Genomic DNA, 17,373 nt, shown 5'->3' with positions numbered 1-17,373 from the left:
GCCAAACTTTTCATGTGTATTGTAAAGAAAAATTGTGGAATGTTGCCTGCTCTGGAGCTTGGGCCAGAGCCCAGAGGGCTGCCATTCCCCACACCAGGACCTGGGCCCACAGAGGCCTGGCTTAGTGGGCTGGTTAGATGTTCCTTTTCACCCCTTGTTCCCTTTGGATCCCTGCGCCTAACACCAGTGACCACCAGTGGCTGGGTGTAGCGAGTTGCCCCTGGAAGGTGGGCTGAGTAAATGTCGGTCCTGGCATCAGGTCTTGGGCAGCCTGGTCCCCTACGCCTCCCACACTTCTACTCCCCAAAGTGGGCCCTGCTGGACGTCTTCCTGGTTCCATGGACCATGGGTCAGCGGCTCCCACATGCTAGATTTCCTGTTCCAGGATCCCTCTGCCCCCTCCCAGCATCCTCCAGTCAATGTGCGGTGTGGAACATTCCCCTACAGCTGCCATCCAGGGCCTTCCCCTGTGGAACTTTTGAGCATGTTGCCATATGGAGCAGTCCATGGGGTGGGTGGCAGCCTACCCTACCACTTCAGCCTGGGAGTCTTCCTGTGGGAGGAGGTGATGATGCAACTCATGCATGTTGTAGCTGGATCCAAGGAGGTCTTTGACCCTGTGCATAAGCTCCTTATCCTGGTTATGCAACTCTCTCGGCTCTGTAGTGACACATGTGACCTCCATCAGAGAGTGGCTGGCCATCTATAGACCTCATTCTTGGACCTTCACAGCACATTCCTGGTTCCCCACTTGATCAAGTGCTGTGGCACTACAGGTGCAAACAGTTGCCAACCTGTCCATTCCAACCCCCAACATCGATGATCCCTTTTGGTCCTCATGTCATCAGTGTCATCTCTCCGCACATCTCCAATGCTCTGAAAGTGCCTGTTCAATCATCCTGGACTCAGCATCTTGGACTCCATGACTAAGCCTCCTGCACACAAATGTGGAGTCTGCAGACAAGGGAGACACCAAGGGACCTATGGTGAGTCCCCCGTTCAGATCATTTCCCATGCTCGGGGCCAGAAGCCACACAGCTGCTCACAACCTGGCACTGACCACACCGTGAAATGCCTGCAGTTCAGCTCCCTGGCAAAACCTGGGTGTCTGGGTTCTATCTTCCTGCTGTGGGAGCCAGGAGGGCTGGGAAACCCTAGTGTCAGGACCTGGAGGCCTGATCCTTCTCCTGTTCTTCAGGAGGAGAGGGAGGGAGAGGTGGGGGGTTTGCTAGGAAGAATTCCCATTTCCCACTGCACCTTACCTGCAGTGGTGCTCATTCATAGCTTCTCTGCCAAACAGCTCCTGGAGGATCTCCAGTGAAGATGTGGAGATTCACCAGTTGATTACACCTCAGTTGTGGGGCTTAAAAAAAGCTTTCATTGTATACTGGGGTCTGTTTGGGTAAGGATTTACGTCAGGTGGATCTGGGTAAACACACTGGCCCCTCTCAGGAAAGCAACTCAACCTTGAAGAATGGGGCAGTCCATTGATCCAGTTTTATGGCCCCACTCAGTGTAACAGAGTGATACTAAGTCCCCAACAACAGTAGGGGGTTCTAGCTCTGGCACCTCTGCTTTGTTCTAAGCCAGTGGCACGGGGGTTGGAGTGATGTTTGAGAGGCACAAGGCCAATGGAGAGCATCAATATATCAGTATCATCACTCTTCCACCTGGACAATTGTAGAGTCAAGAGCACACTGAATATCAGAGTAAGCAACCACATCCTTCCCCATGAGCATATCACAACATACCCACAAGTCACATTAGACTGCTCCCTCACCTATAAATATCACATTCAGAGGATCAGGAGTAAAGTCTTTGCACAGGTACCTGCCTTTGGAAATTTAACCAGCACAGCATGGTGTGCCAATTTCGAAGTGCTCAGAACCACTGCACTTGAAGGGCTCAGACAGAAGTGCAGCTGCCAGCTGGAACTGACAATGCTTTGCAGGAAGCACTCTGAGTTACAACAGTCCCTGAACCAAACAGAAGTTCACTGTTGGTTCCAAAGAGAAGTGGAATCTAGCTGCTGGCTGCTAGCCTGCAGCTGGTTTCCTCAAGCAACAGCCCCTCCTCTCTCCCAGTCTGTCCCCATTTCAGAATGGGAGAGGGGAAAGAGAGCACAGGGAGCTTGTTCTAGGGGTTCTCCAGCCAACGCTGGTGAGTGAACTGGAGCCCCCCAACTCAAGGGGCTGAAATCCCCCCAGGCTGAACTCTCTCCATTCCCTTTCCCCCCTCCCATTCTGAAAACAGCAACAGGCTCACAGGCAGCACAGACATAAGTTACAGATGACATTCTGTTTTCAAATGTCTTCATATGACCCCTCATGCAACGAGAAGTCGTATTTTCACCAGATTGTCCATTTTTAAGCTGTCTGCATCTGTGCACTTGTGTTTGGTCATATCTATAGACCACTTTCTGTGGCCAGATTGGGTGGAAATTGTCACTTCTGTCTGCACCCTTTGAAATGGTATATGCACCAGCAGAATATTGTGCTCCAGTATGGTGATAGGCAATGCGTAGGGGCACCCCTGAGATCACTGGTGCGAGCGCTCTTGGCTTAGACAACAGGCAGGGGGGGCAGGTGGAACACTGGTGCCCTCCCACCCCACCCCAAGAAGTGCCACTGGCACTTCTGGGCATGCCGCCAGCATTTCTGGGCTTGGCATCCAGCTGCAGCCCCCCGCTCGGCGATCGGCCATGGGGGGACCCCACTCCGCCTCCAACACTGCCACGGCCACCTCCGCTTGGCCCATCCTCGCCAGTGATGGCTACGTCACCACCTGCAGGCAGTAACTGTGCCCCCCCAGCCTCAGGAGGTATATGTCGCCTATGCATACAGGCCAAATGTTGTCACACTAAAAACCTTGACACTGTACTTAACAACATGCAGAGACTTATAACGTGGGAAGAGCGCTCAGCCAAATTCAAGCAGTCGCAAAGCTTTCTCTCATGCGTGGACGAGCTGTATCTGACGCAGGAAGTCTATGGGCTGACGAGAGGTGAAGCGCTGCTCGTCCTGGTACTGGCAACTGGGGATGACTTAATCAGCGACATAATGATCAAAGGGAAGCTGGGTGACAGTGACTACGAGCTGATCACCTTCACTATCCGACGTAAAGCTGGCAAGTCAGTCAGTAATACAGAAGTCCTTGACTTCAAGAAAGCTGACTTAGACAAGCTAAGGAGGCTTGTCAGTGAGGCCCTCAAGGGCCACAAGCCAAAGAGGAGGGGAATCCAGGACAAGTGGTTGCTCCTAAAGGGAGCAATCCTGGATGCACAAGCAAAGTCTATCCCGTCTCGGAGGAAAGGCAGCAAAAGGGAACAGTAGCCCCCTTTGCTCTCCAGGGAATTAGCAGACATCCTGCGTCTTAAAAGAAAGACCTACAAAGGATGGAGGACTGGATCCACCACCTGCAGAGAGGAAACCAAGAAAGCCAAAGCTGTGACAGAACTCCAGCTAGCTACAAATATCAAGGACAATAAAAAGTCCTTTTTTAGTTATGTGGGGAGCCAGAGGAAAAGCAAGAGCAACATTGGACCCCTGCTAAACCAGATGGGACAACTGACAGCCAACGCCCAGGAAAAAGCAAACTTGCTAAATGAGTACTTTGCATGTTTTCCACCAGTCCCATGGGGACAGGGAGGCCCGAGTGAGGGAGATTCCTTATCCTCCATCAGTGCTGACCTCATGAAGGAACACCTTGAGAGGCTGGATACCTTCAAGTCAGCCAGCCCTGACGGCTTACACCCAAGGGTACTTAAGGAGCTGGCTAGCATCATAGCTCACCCCCTGGCATGGATCTTCGAGAAGTCCTGGCGCTCTGGTGATGTGCCCGAAGATTGGAAGAAGGCCAATGTCGTGCCTATCTTCAAGAAAGGGAGGAAAGTGGATCTGGCAAACTACAGGTCCATCAGCCTGACCTCTATCCCGGGGAAGGTCTTGGAAAAGATTATCAAAGAGGCCAATTTTAACAGACTGGCCGATGGCAACATCCTGAGGGATAGCCAGCATGGGTTTGTTGCGGGTAGGTCTTGCTTGACCAATCTCATTTCCTTTTATGACTAGGTGACCTATCACCTGGACAAGGGGGAAGAGATTGATGTCATATATCTTGACTTCAAAAAAGCCTTCTATCTGGTATCCCATGATTAGTTCTTGGCAAAACTGGCTAACTGTGGCCTCGGCCTCACCACGATCCGCTGGCTGGGGAATTGGCTCTGCAGTAGGACCCAGAGGGTGGTAGTTGATGGAAGTCAATCGTCATGGTGCCCTGTAACCAGTGGGGTCCCTCAAAGCTCTGTCCTAGGACCTATACTATATAACATCTTCATCAATAATATAGACACTGGTGTCAGAAGTGGACTGGCCAAGTTCTCCGACGATGCCAAATTCTGGGGTAAAGCATCCACGCCGGAGGACAGGAGGGTGATCCAGGCAGACCTTGACAGGCTCAGGAAATGGGTGGATGAGAACCTGATGGTGTTTAACACCGAAAAATGTAAGGTTCTCCACCTTGGGAGGAAAAACCTGTAGCATGCTTATAGGCTCGGCAGTGCTACGCTGGTTAGCACTACAGATGAAAGGAACTTGGGAGTCATGATTGACCACAAGATGAACATGAGCCTTCAATGTGGATGCTGCAGCTAGTAAAGCGAGCAAAACGCTGGCTTGCATCCATAGGTGCTTCTCAAGCAAATCCCAGGTTGTCATTCTCCCATTGTACTCGGCCTTGGTGAGGACACAGCTGGAGTACTGTGTCTGGTTTTGGGCTCCACAATTCAAAAAGGATGTGGAGAAACTTGAGAGAGCGCAGAGGAGAGCCACACACATGATCAGAGGTCGGGAAAACAGACCTTACGACAACAGGCTGAGAGCTATAGGACTCTTCTGCCTAGAAAAGCACAGGCTCAGGGGTGATCTGGTGTCCACCTACAAGTTTACCAGGGGTGCTCATCAGTATCTGGGGGAACATCTGTTCACCAGAGCGTCCCAAGGAATGACAAGGTCGAACGGTCACAAACTCCTCTGTGACCGTTTCAGGCTGGACATAAGGAAGAACTTCTTTACTGTCCGAGCCCCCAAGGTTTGGAATAGACTGCCGCTGGAGGTGGTTCAAGCGCCCACCTTGAACACCTTCAAGAGACATTTGGATGTTTATCTTGCTGGGATCCTATGATCCCTGCTGACTTCCTGCCCCTGGGGCAGGGGGCTGGACTCAATGATCTTCTGAGGTCCCTTCCAGTCCTAGTGTCTATGAATCTATGAATAACAGGCTGCACAACTTGTATTTCCTGCACTTTTGGGCATTAGACCAAGTGACATGAGAAGACAAACCCTAACCTTTTATCTGCTGGCAGGTTTCTAGGCCTTGGAGAGCCCAACAGGCCAGGTACTGTGACTTTGTGTGTTACGCTAAATTTAGATAAGGGGTGGGGTGAATGGAAATTAAATGAAAGTTCAGAGTACTCAGGTCTGAAATCTATTCCTACAGTGTTTTATATCAACATCAAATGAGTCCCACATCGGGCATGACTTTGACAGAGAAGTGTGGATCAAGCTGAACAGACTAAGATCTGGATACAGACGCTTCAAAACACTGTACAAAATGAACATCTTGGGCAGTCCCATGTGAATGTGGTGTCTACCAGTCAGCTCAGCACATAATTGAAAGCTTTAATTTTTATGCATGTCCAGATGGGGCAGATGGAATCTGTACATTGAGTGATAATATCAGATAGTGGCTCATAGCTGACTGGGAGGGAAACAAGGCAGGGGAGGTGATAGAGACAGGGGCTTTCTTGTCAGTGACATCCCAGGGGTGGGCCTGGCCCTGCACTCAGACAGAAGAGTCGAGTACTGGCTGAGGCTAGACCGCTGTCCTGGAAGCAGGAGGGGACAGGGGGCCACAATGCTCCATGGGATGCCTGCAGAATGTGACGTGATGTGAGTCGTGACGCTGCTCTAACTTACAGCACTGAAGTCTGATACCACATCTATCCAGAGTTATTTTAGAGCAGAATCCGCCATTTTTACAGAACTCTATGGGCCCTAACCATCTGTTCAGCTACAGCTTTAGAGCACCTAGGGTATGAGTAGAGAGGTTGAATTTAGGTAAGAAAATAAGAATGTAGGGCCATTTGTTGTGTTAACCACTAAGTGCCGTGTTCCTAGTATCGGTTAAATAAGACTTTGTGAAGATACTTTTTCTTAGTCACTTAGGGTGCCTATACACGTACAGAAGTGGTCTCCAACCTTTTTAAGTAGGAGATCACCTTTGGCATTTAAAAGCAACTCAAGATCTTCTGTGCACTGCCACCACCAACCTGCCCCCCACCCCCCATCCAGCAGGTAAGTCTGTGGGGAGGGAAGGGTGGGGTGGGGAAGATCAAGGTAGAGGGAGAAAGAATTTGGGGCACACCTCCCCAACAGGTAAGTTCCACCTGGCCGGGGCCTCACTGAACTTACCCATGCTCTTGCCTCTGTGGCACTGTCCCTCACCATGGGGGCCTCGATCTAGCCCCTACCCCTTCCCTCCCCCATGCCCTGCTGGGGTGGGGCACATGCATGCATGCACACAGGCACTCAGCCCTCCACCCCAGCCTTGGATCAACTCCAGGAGGCTCTGAGATCTACCGCAAGAAGCTCTGAGATCTACTGGTGGATTGAGATCCACTGGTTGGTTACCACTGATGTACAGCGAGGCTGTGCCTGCCTGGTAGCACCCCAGCAGTGCTGTTAGCCACTGCTGCGCCACACAGCAGCCAGGGCAGTGCTGTTGGGACCAGCTGCCTGCTGCAGCCTACTGCAGGCTCTGTCCAGGCCTGCCAACCCCCAGGGCCACCTGCAGCCAGCTCTAAGTGGCAGGTCCAGTGGCACCTGCCTGCTACATACCCCTGGCAGCCTGCCTTGTGCCTGCAGGTGCTGTGGTGCATAGCCTCTGCCACGTGACTTTCAGTGCCTCAACATGCCCCTGCATTGGGCATTACTGGCAGCTGCCCAGGGCCAGCAACAGAGGGACAGCCATATGGGGGCCCAGAGCTGGTGTGGGACCCATTATGGCATCTTTCTCCCCATCCAGGCCCAGCACAGCCCATGTGTGCATGTCCATGCCCTCCACCTGGGACCCCAACTTAGCCAGGAGGAGGTTGGCAACCTTGTGGCACTCTAGGGCGATGTGGAGGTGTTGTACCAGTTTGAGCAGGGTGGGCACCCAAACTCCCATATTTATGAGGTCCTGTTGCCCGGGATACAGGAGCAAGGGCACAGATGGTCAGCATGGCAGTGCCGCATAAAGGTCAAGGGCTTGCAGGCACAGTGGGTGGCTGTGACCAACCACAACTGTTGGTCTGGCCATGCCTGTAAGACCATGCCCTTTATGTGGCATGGCCTAACATTCTCGTGCCCTGGGACCCAGGTCGCAACCATGCGATGTATACCAGTACAGGTGGCCTGCCCGAGCCCCCGCACCACCTCAGCACCTCCAGTGACGTGTCACTGGAGGAGGGACCCTCAGATATTCAGCATTGTGTCCTATCATTCCACCAGCAGCTCAGGGAGCCCTAGCCAGCACCTGCCTCAGCAGCTGCACAGCCCCAGACCCTGCCATGAGGAATGGCTGGCCATGTCACTGCCAGCTGTTAGCAGTGCCAGCTCTGCCCTGGGACAGGCCCCTGGCTGGGCACCTGGTCACCATGCCTCACGAGCCAAGGACACTGGGTGCAGCCAGATGCTTTCACCTGCTGGGAAGACCCCACCACACCAACAGTCATACCAGCCCCAGACACATGGTAAGCCCCACACTGCTAATAGCCTAGTGCGCTGTGTTATTAGGCTAATGCACATTAAGTATTAGTGCTACTGTTCAGTAACTTTAGGTACTATGCATTTAGTGCTTTATTAAGGAAAAAATAAACTAAATGCGCAGTATTAAAAGCACATTAATGAACGTGTAGACATGCCCACTGTGCAGTAGCTTGCTGCATGGAAAATCTAGGCTGGAGTAAATGCATGTGTAGACACAACCAGCTTGTATCAGAAGAAGGCTCAAAACCAGGCTTTAATAAGGGCCAAGACGTTTTGGACATTGTCTTTTGCATAAAATATGCAAGATATCCACACTGTGGAATTTGTTGAGAGTTCACAGCTTCCCTTGGTCATTGGTTCCATCATTTGTCTGGCATTGGCTTCCAGCCACTAATTTTTGTTGTGTCTTTCTCCACTAAATTGAAGGTCCTGTTAGTACCAGTTATTTTCTCTAGCTAAAGGAACTTTTACAGCACAATAAGTCATCATTTAGTATGTTTTAAACGTGCTAAATAGATTCACTCTAAGTCTTTTGCCATAAGGCCTCTAGCTCTGAATCATTTTTGCAGCTCTTTTATGCTCCGTTTCCAATTTTTCCAACATCTTTTTTAAAATATACCAGACTGGGGATGCTATTCCACTCTCACACATGCTCTGTACAAAGGTAAAGTACTCATTGTATATCCAAAGATTGTATTTGCCTTTCTTGCCATGGCATTACACTATGGAGTTGTTTGTCCCCTATGACCCCTAAATCCTTTTGTAAGTCACTGCTGTCCAGGATACAGGCCTTCATTCTGTAGGTATGGCCTACATTCTTTGTTCCTGGATGCATGAATAAATCATTTTGTTTGAATGGGCTCAGTTTACCAAGCAATCCAGATGGCTCTGTATGACTGTCTTACGGTCATTGTTTACCACTCCACCAATCTGCATTGTCTACACATTTTATTAGTAGTTATTTTATTTTTATTCCCAGATTATTAATAAGAATACTGAATGGGACTAATAAAATACTAAGTACATAAAGATATTGAATAGAATGGATCCTGCAAAACTCTGCTTAAAAACAACATTCACTACTGATTCCCTTGTTGCCAACTACTTTTTGATATCTCTTTCACTCACTTTTTAATCCATTTAATGTGTAATTTATTGGCAATATGCAGTGCTGTATTTTTATTGAAAATTCTGTGTGATACAAAAAGTAGCTACAGAGTTGTAGTAAACTTCTATCAACCAAACTTTTAATCTCATCAAAAAATGAAATTAGATGTGATCAACAAGACCAATTTTCCATTTATTTATATTGACGGCTATTAATTATATTCCATTCTTTAATTCTGTATTAACTATCTTCCATATATGATTACCATTTGTTTTATCCTGGACTGATGTCAGTAGTTACCTGAGTCATCCTACTAGCTGCTTTCAGTATTGGCACTCTATTAGCACTCTCCGAGTTGCCTGGGATTTCCATATTGTTCCAAAATTAATTTTAAAATTAGCTTCAGCAGGACAGAGGTCTCCTCTACCAACATTTTGAAGCCTCTTCAGTGCAAGCAACCTAGACCTACTGATTAAAAAATGTTTATCTCTGATAAGTAGAACTTAACATCCTCCTTATTTCCTAATGGTATAGAAGGCATTCTGTGATACAAGTACATCATCCTTCTTATTTCTGTTTTGTAATTGCCTCCTCTGCTTCATTAATACTGTAATAATTTAGTTACCTCCACAAATTAATGGGCCTAAAAATTGTTAGAACTTTTTTCTAGTATACTTAAAGTCTTCTAGTCATGGGCTTACTAGCCATGGAACTTTCCTTGGTGTCTTTTGCTTCCCTTATCAGTTTTCTGCACTTCATAACTTCCAGTATATATCTATTCTTTATATTGTTTCCTACCTACTTCTTACTCTTTTTCCCATTCAAGTCATGTATAGCATTGTATTATATGACTTCATTTGCCACTGAGCAAAGATGAGCTTTTGTCCAAAGTTCTCCTTGTAATTGTCTGTGAATCAATATCTTTGGGCCATCTAAAAAACTGTTATTGAAGAACTCCCAATGTTCACTTCAGATTTTTTCTTTCTAAATGTTTTCTTTAAGTTCCTGCTATATTTTTTCCAACTGAATGACTATATTATAAGATTAACCCTATAAAGATGCTAGATGGACTTAGCAAGTTCAATAGCAAGATGCTTTTAAATGGATCTAAAAGTTAGTGATGAACCATCTAGTCCTAAAATATGTAAAAATATGTAAAGGAAACAAACTGGTCAATTAAATGGTAATGAATACAAGTTGGGAAGAGTGTTGCAATAATATAATCAAGCTGTAGCCTTTGCCCTTATCTTTATATATAAGAATATCAAGTATACTGTGTTTTAACTGATTGCTGCGTGGATTGTTGTGAAATAGATCCCTTATAGAGAACAGCAGTTTTCTCTGTCATTAGACACTGCTAAACTCATTTTGTCTGGCACTGCCTTCTCAAGGCTATTGTGACAGATAATGGACCTCAGATTAACTACCAGAAATATCAGTGGAAGGAATGGGTACCATCTCCTTCAAGCATCTTGGCTCACTTTGCATCCAGACTCCACTGCCTAGAGTAAATAAACCCCTGAAGCCAGCAGCAGTAGGAAAAAGAGACAGAACAAGTTAAACAGCAGTGACAACAAGTCAAACAGTGCTGTGACAATAGAGTCAAGGAGCTAGAATAACCAGAGTCCAGCCAGTTTCTAAGGTATGTAAAAACAGCTCAAATGACTTGCATAGCAATAGGGTAGGACAGTTCTATCACTGCAGATATTGTTTCCTGAAAACAACCAAGAAACTATTGTCCTTGAGGAACATCCAAAAATGTCCCAGTAAATGGATGCAGATACCAGCAACACAATGAATTAGTAAAGGTGATGTTAGAAAATCTAGGAGCCTAGAAATCTACTGAGGGCAAACAGGAAAAGAAGTTAGAAACTCAAAACCACGTGGAATGGATATTGCCTAGAAATTTCAGGGACTCTGAATTTACTCAAAATGCTTTGATTTCCTGTATTGGGAAAAAATAGTGTGTGTGCACTTCATGTATTCACATCCAGTCAGTAGAAAATGTGCCAGTAGATTGCATTTCAGAATATGCAACGTGGAAATTTATGGTTTTTTTAAGACCAATACCCATTGTTCTGCAATGCAAATGGCTACTTGTCTGCAGTTCTCCACACTGCTTATTAAAAATAGGTCATCTGTATGAAGTAGGCATTGCGTCTCAAAGATCCCTACTGGACGTCCTCTGTTTTGGGGAGAGGGTGTGTGTTCTGAGTAGCACCTATGCCTAGAATCAAGCGCCTACTCAAAACATACACCCTTTCCCCAAAACAGAGGATTCTCAGTAGGGATCGTTGAGACACAATGACTACTTGATACAGATGAACTATTTTTGGGTCATCTGTTTGAAGATTCGTGCTGAAGTTTCATCTGTTTTACTCCCCTTTTCTGTTAGGAGTTCTCTGTTTGCCTTTTATTTTTGCATTTGATGGATTGGTGCATGAATTCAATGTCATATATTTTCCCACCAATTTAGTTTTGTAAATTTTTAATGTTCACTTGTGGGTGACAGACTGAGTCTGTGGTTCTGTTTAAAGCAAACAAATAGGTGAACATTTTCCTACTTTTGGCTTGGTTTTCTTGCTTATGAGCACATGTGGAGCACATGTGGAGAACACATACCATATATATTCTTTTATTTATTTACTTCTGTCTAACAAGAGGGTGCTAAACCAAAAGGAACTTTTACAAACCAAACAGTGGGCAATGATAAGGTACTTCTGGGTAAACAACAAAAGGAGTTGAGAGAACAGCAGCTGGACAACTAGTTTCCAAGTACTAGCCAAAGTTGCACAGCTGTTTAGTCAAAGCTTGAGAGACTCAGATCTAAGGACAGAAAACAAATGAAGTCTGTAGAGATGGAAGGGGATTCAATGTACTGGGAACTTGTCTACAGAAAGCAGGTGGACTCAAATACTGGCCCTATGGGATAGGTCTGAGGCAGCCCTGCTAGTTCCAGCTCTGTGGGAAAGGATAAACTTAAAGTTAAGACTCAGGCCTTTTGTTGTTTTAACTGTTTAGTCTAATTGATGTGTGCTTCTGGGTAAATAAACAATGCCTCTGTTCTGAAGATATTTTGAATCACCTTAATTCTCTGGTCATAGACTGGCAGAGGGAAGTTTCTTGTAGCTGGCTTTTTGGGTACATGAGGGTTGGAAGGGACCTCAGGATGTCATCTAGTCCAACCTCCTGCTCCAAGCAGGACCATCCCCAACTAGATCATCCTAGCCAAAGCTTTGTTGACCTGGGTCTTAAAAACCTCCAAATGGAGAGTCCACCCCTTCTCTGGGTAACCTGTTCCAGTGCTTTACTTACTACCCTCCTAGTGAGAAATTTTTTCCTGATATCTAACCTAAACTTCCCTTGCTGCAACTTGAGACAGTTGCTCCTTGTTCTGTCATCTGTTACCACTGAGAATAGTCTAGCTCCATCCTCTTTGGAACCAACCTTCAGGTAGTTGAAAGCAATACCATCTCAGTCTTCTCTTCTTCAGATGAAATAAGCCCAGTTCTCTCAGTCTCTCCTCAGAAGTCATGCACCCCAGTTGTTGTTTGGAGAGTCCAAAGAACAACTGCCCACCAGAATGAATGCACACCGGAAATCTATTGAAGACAAGAATACCCAATTACCAGTGAGGGCACATTTCTCAAAAGAAAACCACTCTCTCCCCAATCTCTCAGTTCTAATGCACAAAGGGAATTTACAAAACACTTTTCACAGATGAGCCTATGAACTTTACTTCATTAGCCTCCTGGATACAAAAATTCATGGACTAAATATAAACATTGGATTTATGACACATTATAATCTGCCTGACATCTGACTCCCCAGGTACCTCTCCTCAGGTACCTGCTACATTCATCCCCCTTCTCCTCCTCCCTCCCCCCCAGCCTCTCTCGCCCACTGACTCCTCAATTTACATCTTCACTGACTGCCTTTTTGACATGCATACCAGCCTCTTTACTATTCCTTCCATCCCAAAAGAGTGCACACACCAACTGCAAATGCTTCATCAGCCTGACGAAGGGTTTTAAACCTTAAAGTCTGCTAAGCTTTTAGGCTACGCATTTAGACCCCTGATGTCTAGGGATGACATACGTTCTGCAGCTCCATACCTTCCCTGCATTGCAACCCATGCCTTGCAGATGGCATCCCAGGCAGCTAAGCTCACCTGGAGCCTCACAACTCCACAGCAACCATCAAGCCTCAGGCCTCTCAAAGCTCTTACAGGTCTGGGCTTTCCCTAGCCAGGACTGTGTGTGTGTGTGAGGTGGCTGGAAGTTATAAAGTGACTCCTACCCACCTTTCACCAGGGAGGTTTGTAGTTCTGGCATTTCTTGGAGGCTGCTGTGCCACTGGCAGTCCCATCAGGCCTCCTGACCTGGCAGGGTGCAGTTTTAGGTCATGGCCAGAACCTGGGGCCTCCTCCTTTCCCCAGAGCCCCAGCCCATACCTCTGAGTTCATCCTGGCATGGGAGCTCACCAGCAACATGTTCTTCCCCTTTTGGCTGGTGATACAGTGCGTGCCACCTCCAGCTCTGAGAGCAAGACATTAAATGGTTTTAAAAAATTTTCTTTAAGGAAATAGACGTGGACAGAGTGAGGAGGGTGGCACTCACTCCGTCTGCATGTGGAGCTTGGGGGATCCCAGCAACAGGAGGTTTACCTTGAGGAGCACAAGCTGCTTCACCAAACCATGATCCAAGGAGGTGCAGTGGGCTATCACAACATTCCCAGCAATGCTGAACACCCTCTCACTCGGAACACTGGTGGGTGGACAGGACAAGTGCTCCCTGGCAATTGTGGCCAGAGCCTGCCACATCTGGCTGTGTCTTGCCCAGTAGGCCAAGGGGTCGTAGAGCAGTGGCTCCACTTCCTCAGCAAGATAGGTAGCCACCGAGGCCTTGGTGCTACCTGCCCGATGCTGGAGTCTGGTGCCTCTGGACCCCAACATGGAAGCCGTGTCCTTGGCCCACTTTGGCATCACCTGTGGTGGAGGAGACTGGCTGGTGGATGAAATGCTGGCACGGGACAATGGTTCCCCCTCTTCCATGTCCCCCTGCCTCTGCCCCCCTGACTGTTCATCAGCACCTCCATCCAGTGATCCAGGGTTTTGCTGGTGCACACGCTATCCCTTCACCCTCGGGTTGCACATGGCTGCCAGCACATGGACTGTAGTGGACTACAATGGATCCAGACATTTCATGATGCCCTCCTTCAGCTGTTTCATCAGTGCCTGCAACTCTGGTGAAAGTGGCTTGCCCCAGCCAGGAACACTGATCCCCTGGAACTTTTCCATTTGGTTCTGAAGCTCCCTCACCAGTGCTGAGGCTCTCACTGGCCTCGAGGAATGGCTAGAGGACCACCAAGATCTGGGAGATGGTATCCCACTTAGCTTTGTTAAGGGGGCTGCTGATCCCATTCTCCCCAAGCAAAGCCATCTCATGGATGGCCTTCTGTTATTCCACCAGCCTTTTGAGTATAGGTATGTGGAGTTCCACTGAGTCTCCACATTCTGCATGATTTTGTGCTGTGGGATGCTCAGCTCTGCCTGTTTGTGCTGCAGCATCTTGCCCCTCTTAATGCTCCGGTGGAAGTAGCCCACCACCTTCCTGCATTTTGAAATGAGCTGGCTGGTTGTGATAGCACCCTCACTGGCAGCCCTGTCCCCCTCCAAGGTGTCCCTGACTATAAGGTGAAACTTGTATGCCACACAGTGGATGCCAACAAAGTTGGCATCATGGACCGCCTTGACGATATCGGCCCCGTTGTTGGTGACCATGAACTCACGGGTGAGCTCACCCTGCCCAATAAGCCACCCCTGCCACCATGCGGTTCATGGCCCCCATGATCTCTGTTGCTGTGTGGGATTCATCCATCACCTCAGCTTGAAGGAGAGCCCACTGATGGCCTGACTGGTTGCACCAGTGCCCTGTGAGGAAGAAGTGGGTGTGATTTCCACCCCGGATGCTCCAGATGCCCGAGGTGAAGTGTAAGGCCACCTGCAGACCTGCCTTATGCAGCTCCTCCCTCAAGTACTCCCTGCATGCCTCATGCAGGGAGGGCACCACTGTCCTGCTGAAGGTGGTGCTACAAGCGCCATGAGCTGCCTGAACCCTGGCTGCTCAACTAAGGAAAAGGGCTGGCCACCCAAAGCAAGCATCTCCCCAGTGGTCTGGGTGATCTCGCTCGCCTTGGGAACTTGCCTCCTGTGTGGCAGGCCAGTAGGGGGTGCTCCTGCACTGAGCCACCCACCTCATTGCGCCTGACCACCTTCCAGGCTCTGAGTGCCTCCCTGGGGGCACATTTGGCCAACCCTCTTCCTGGAGCACACCCGCTAGGCTGGGGATAGAGCTGCCACCATCCAGGGATGGACTTGATTCTGTCTCTGCACCCCCTGGGAAACAGGTGTAGTAGCCCTCAAGGGTACTTGACTCACTTCAGGAACTTGGGATGCTTCCCTCAATCAGAAGCACAAGTAGTGGTCTCCCTTAGTCAGCCAAACCAAGGGGACCCCAAGGCATAATCTAGACCCACTCCCAGTAAGTCTCCCACACTAGGTACAAAGGAGAACTTTATTGGTTACAAGGAGTAGGGTCGGCATAGAGTACAGAGTCAAGTAGTATCAGAGAAATCACATAGAGCAAACAGTGGCTGGAGTAGCCTTTGATCACACATCTGAGTTACTGCAAACTATATATCTAGTTAGATCTCAGATAGCTTACTCACAAGTATCATCCAGAGGCAGGTGGAGATTCCCTCTGGAGGCATGCAGTTCCTTGATCATGAGTTTTGAGAGAGAGAGCAAGTTTCAGATGGTCCAGCTCCTCTCTCTTGCTCTGAGTTTTCCTCATGGCTGTTGCCCCTACCTCCTGGGCAGTCCTTAACTTATACAGCCCTTATGACCTCCTTTGCCTGGTCCAATGGAGGCCAGAACCTATTGGCTGTCAGCCAACCAATTTGAAATGCATCACTGGTTCCTGGGCAGACTGGCAGTCTCTAGCCCACCAGGGTGCCCAAGCCTCTCACCCAAGTATGTAATGCCAGTCACGTAGGCAGAGGGAGCAGGTTTCCCCCCTCCCTCAGGAATGTATCCAGCTCAGGTTACCTAAAGAGATAGGGTAAGGTGTGTATCCTCTGCTGGGCCCATCCTAACCAAATTGTCACAGAGCAGAGTTTTTGGGGAGAAACAGAGGTGGCCTTCTGCCACACCCCTTTCCCTCCGCCTTTCCCCCACTGGTCCAGGGTGGCCTACCTCTGCTTCTGGGGGGCAGGGGCTTTGGAGCGAGAGGGGGACTTCCCTTCTGGCATGCTTCCACTGGTGCCAGGCTGAGGAGGAGCAAGGGCAAGGGGGTGGTGCCTCCTGATATGCATCAGCATTCCTGTGGTGCTGAAGTGTTTCTCATCCTTGCCCTGGTTGGTCTTGCATCGGCAGTGCAGGCAGATAGCATACTTGGGATCATCTGCCACCTCACAATGATTCCACACTACACTACCCCCTCACTTCTGGGGTGCGGATGCAGATCCTGCTTTATCCCCCTCCTCAACAGGCAGAGGCACAACAACAGGAGGAGCTGACAAAACCTCCATTGGACCAGCACTTGCCTCCACAACCTCAACCTCCTCCAAGGTGCTTTCCAGAGAAGGAGACCTGGCTCTAGGGGAACTTTGAGAGGTGTGGAGCAGAAACTCAGATTCCCCCTCCTTCCCCAGAACTTCTCTGGCTAGGGCACTGAACTCCCCTAGTTCCAGATCCAGCTCTTCCTCTGGCACTGGAAGGCTCAGGCTGAGAACTGAAATTTGGGGTGGAGGTAACTGTCATGCTGGTGGTGCTGGGGGTTATTATTATTACTGGTGTCAGTGGAGGTGAGGGAGGTGCAGACACTGCTCCCACCTCCTCACTGCCACTAGCAGCAGAAGCCTCATGGGTGCTAGGGAAGAGGATGCATCTAAGTTTGTAGGAGGGGAACTTGCAGCTCTCCCCTACCTGCTCTAGCCCCTCGCTGTCCTGCCAGAAGACCTGGCACCTGCCTTCCCAGCAGGAAAATGTGTGTGTGTGTGTGTGTGTAAAATATATCTTCTATCTGTAATAAATTGGAAAGGTGTATCCAATACTTTCCAAGAAGAGAGACTAGCAAGGAACTGACTATCAGGAAGCCAGGCACTGCAGCCAGCCAGTACCTTTCACATGCTGTTGCTTCCAGACAGACAGCTCACAAAAGGCAGAGAAAGGCTCCATACAGAGCCTTATATGTGGTTTCTCTGTCCCTCCCTCAGAGCACTGGGATTGGAAGGGATCTCAGGGACAGATCATAGACATTTACCAGCTACAGATGTCAATATCAGAGCAGTCCTTCCCCCTCCCCTCTTCCCCTCCCTCTTCTGAGTTTCTGTTTCCCCGCAAGCCCACCTCCGAAACATTCTGAAACGTTTTGGATGGTTTGGTTTTGTTTCGAA

The sequence above is a fragment of the Alligator mississippiensis genome, chromosome 1 (genome assembly GCF_030867095.1).
Source record: "Alligator mississippiensis isolate rAllMis1 chromosome 1, rAllMis1, whole genome shotgun sequence".
Classification (NCBI taxonomy): domain Eukaryota; kingdom Metazoa; phylum Chordata; order Crocodylia; family Alligatoridae; genus Alligator; species Alligator mississippiensis.
This window is presented reverse-complemented; position numbering follows the sequence as displayed.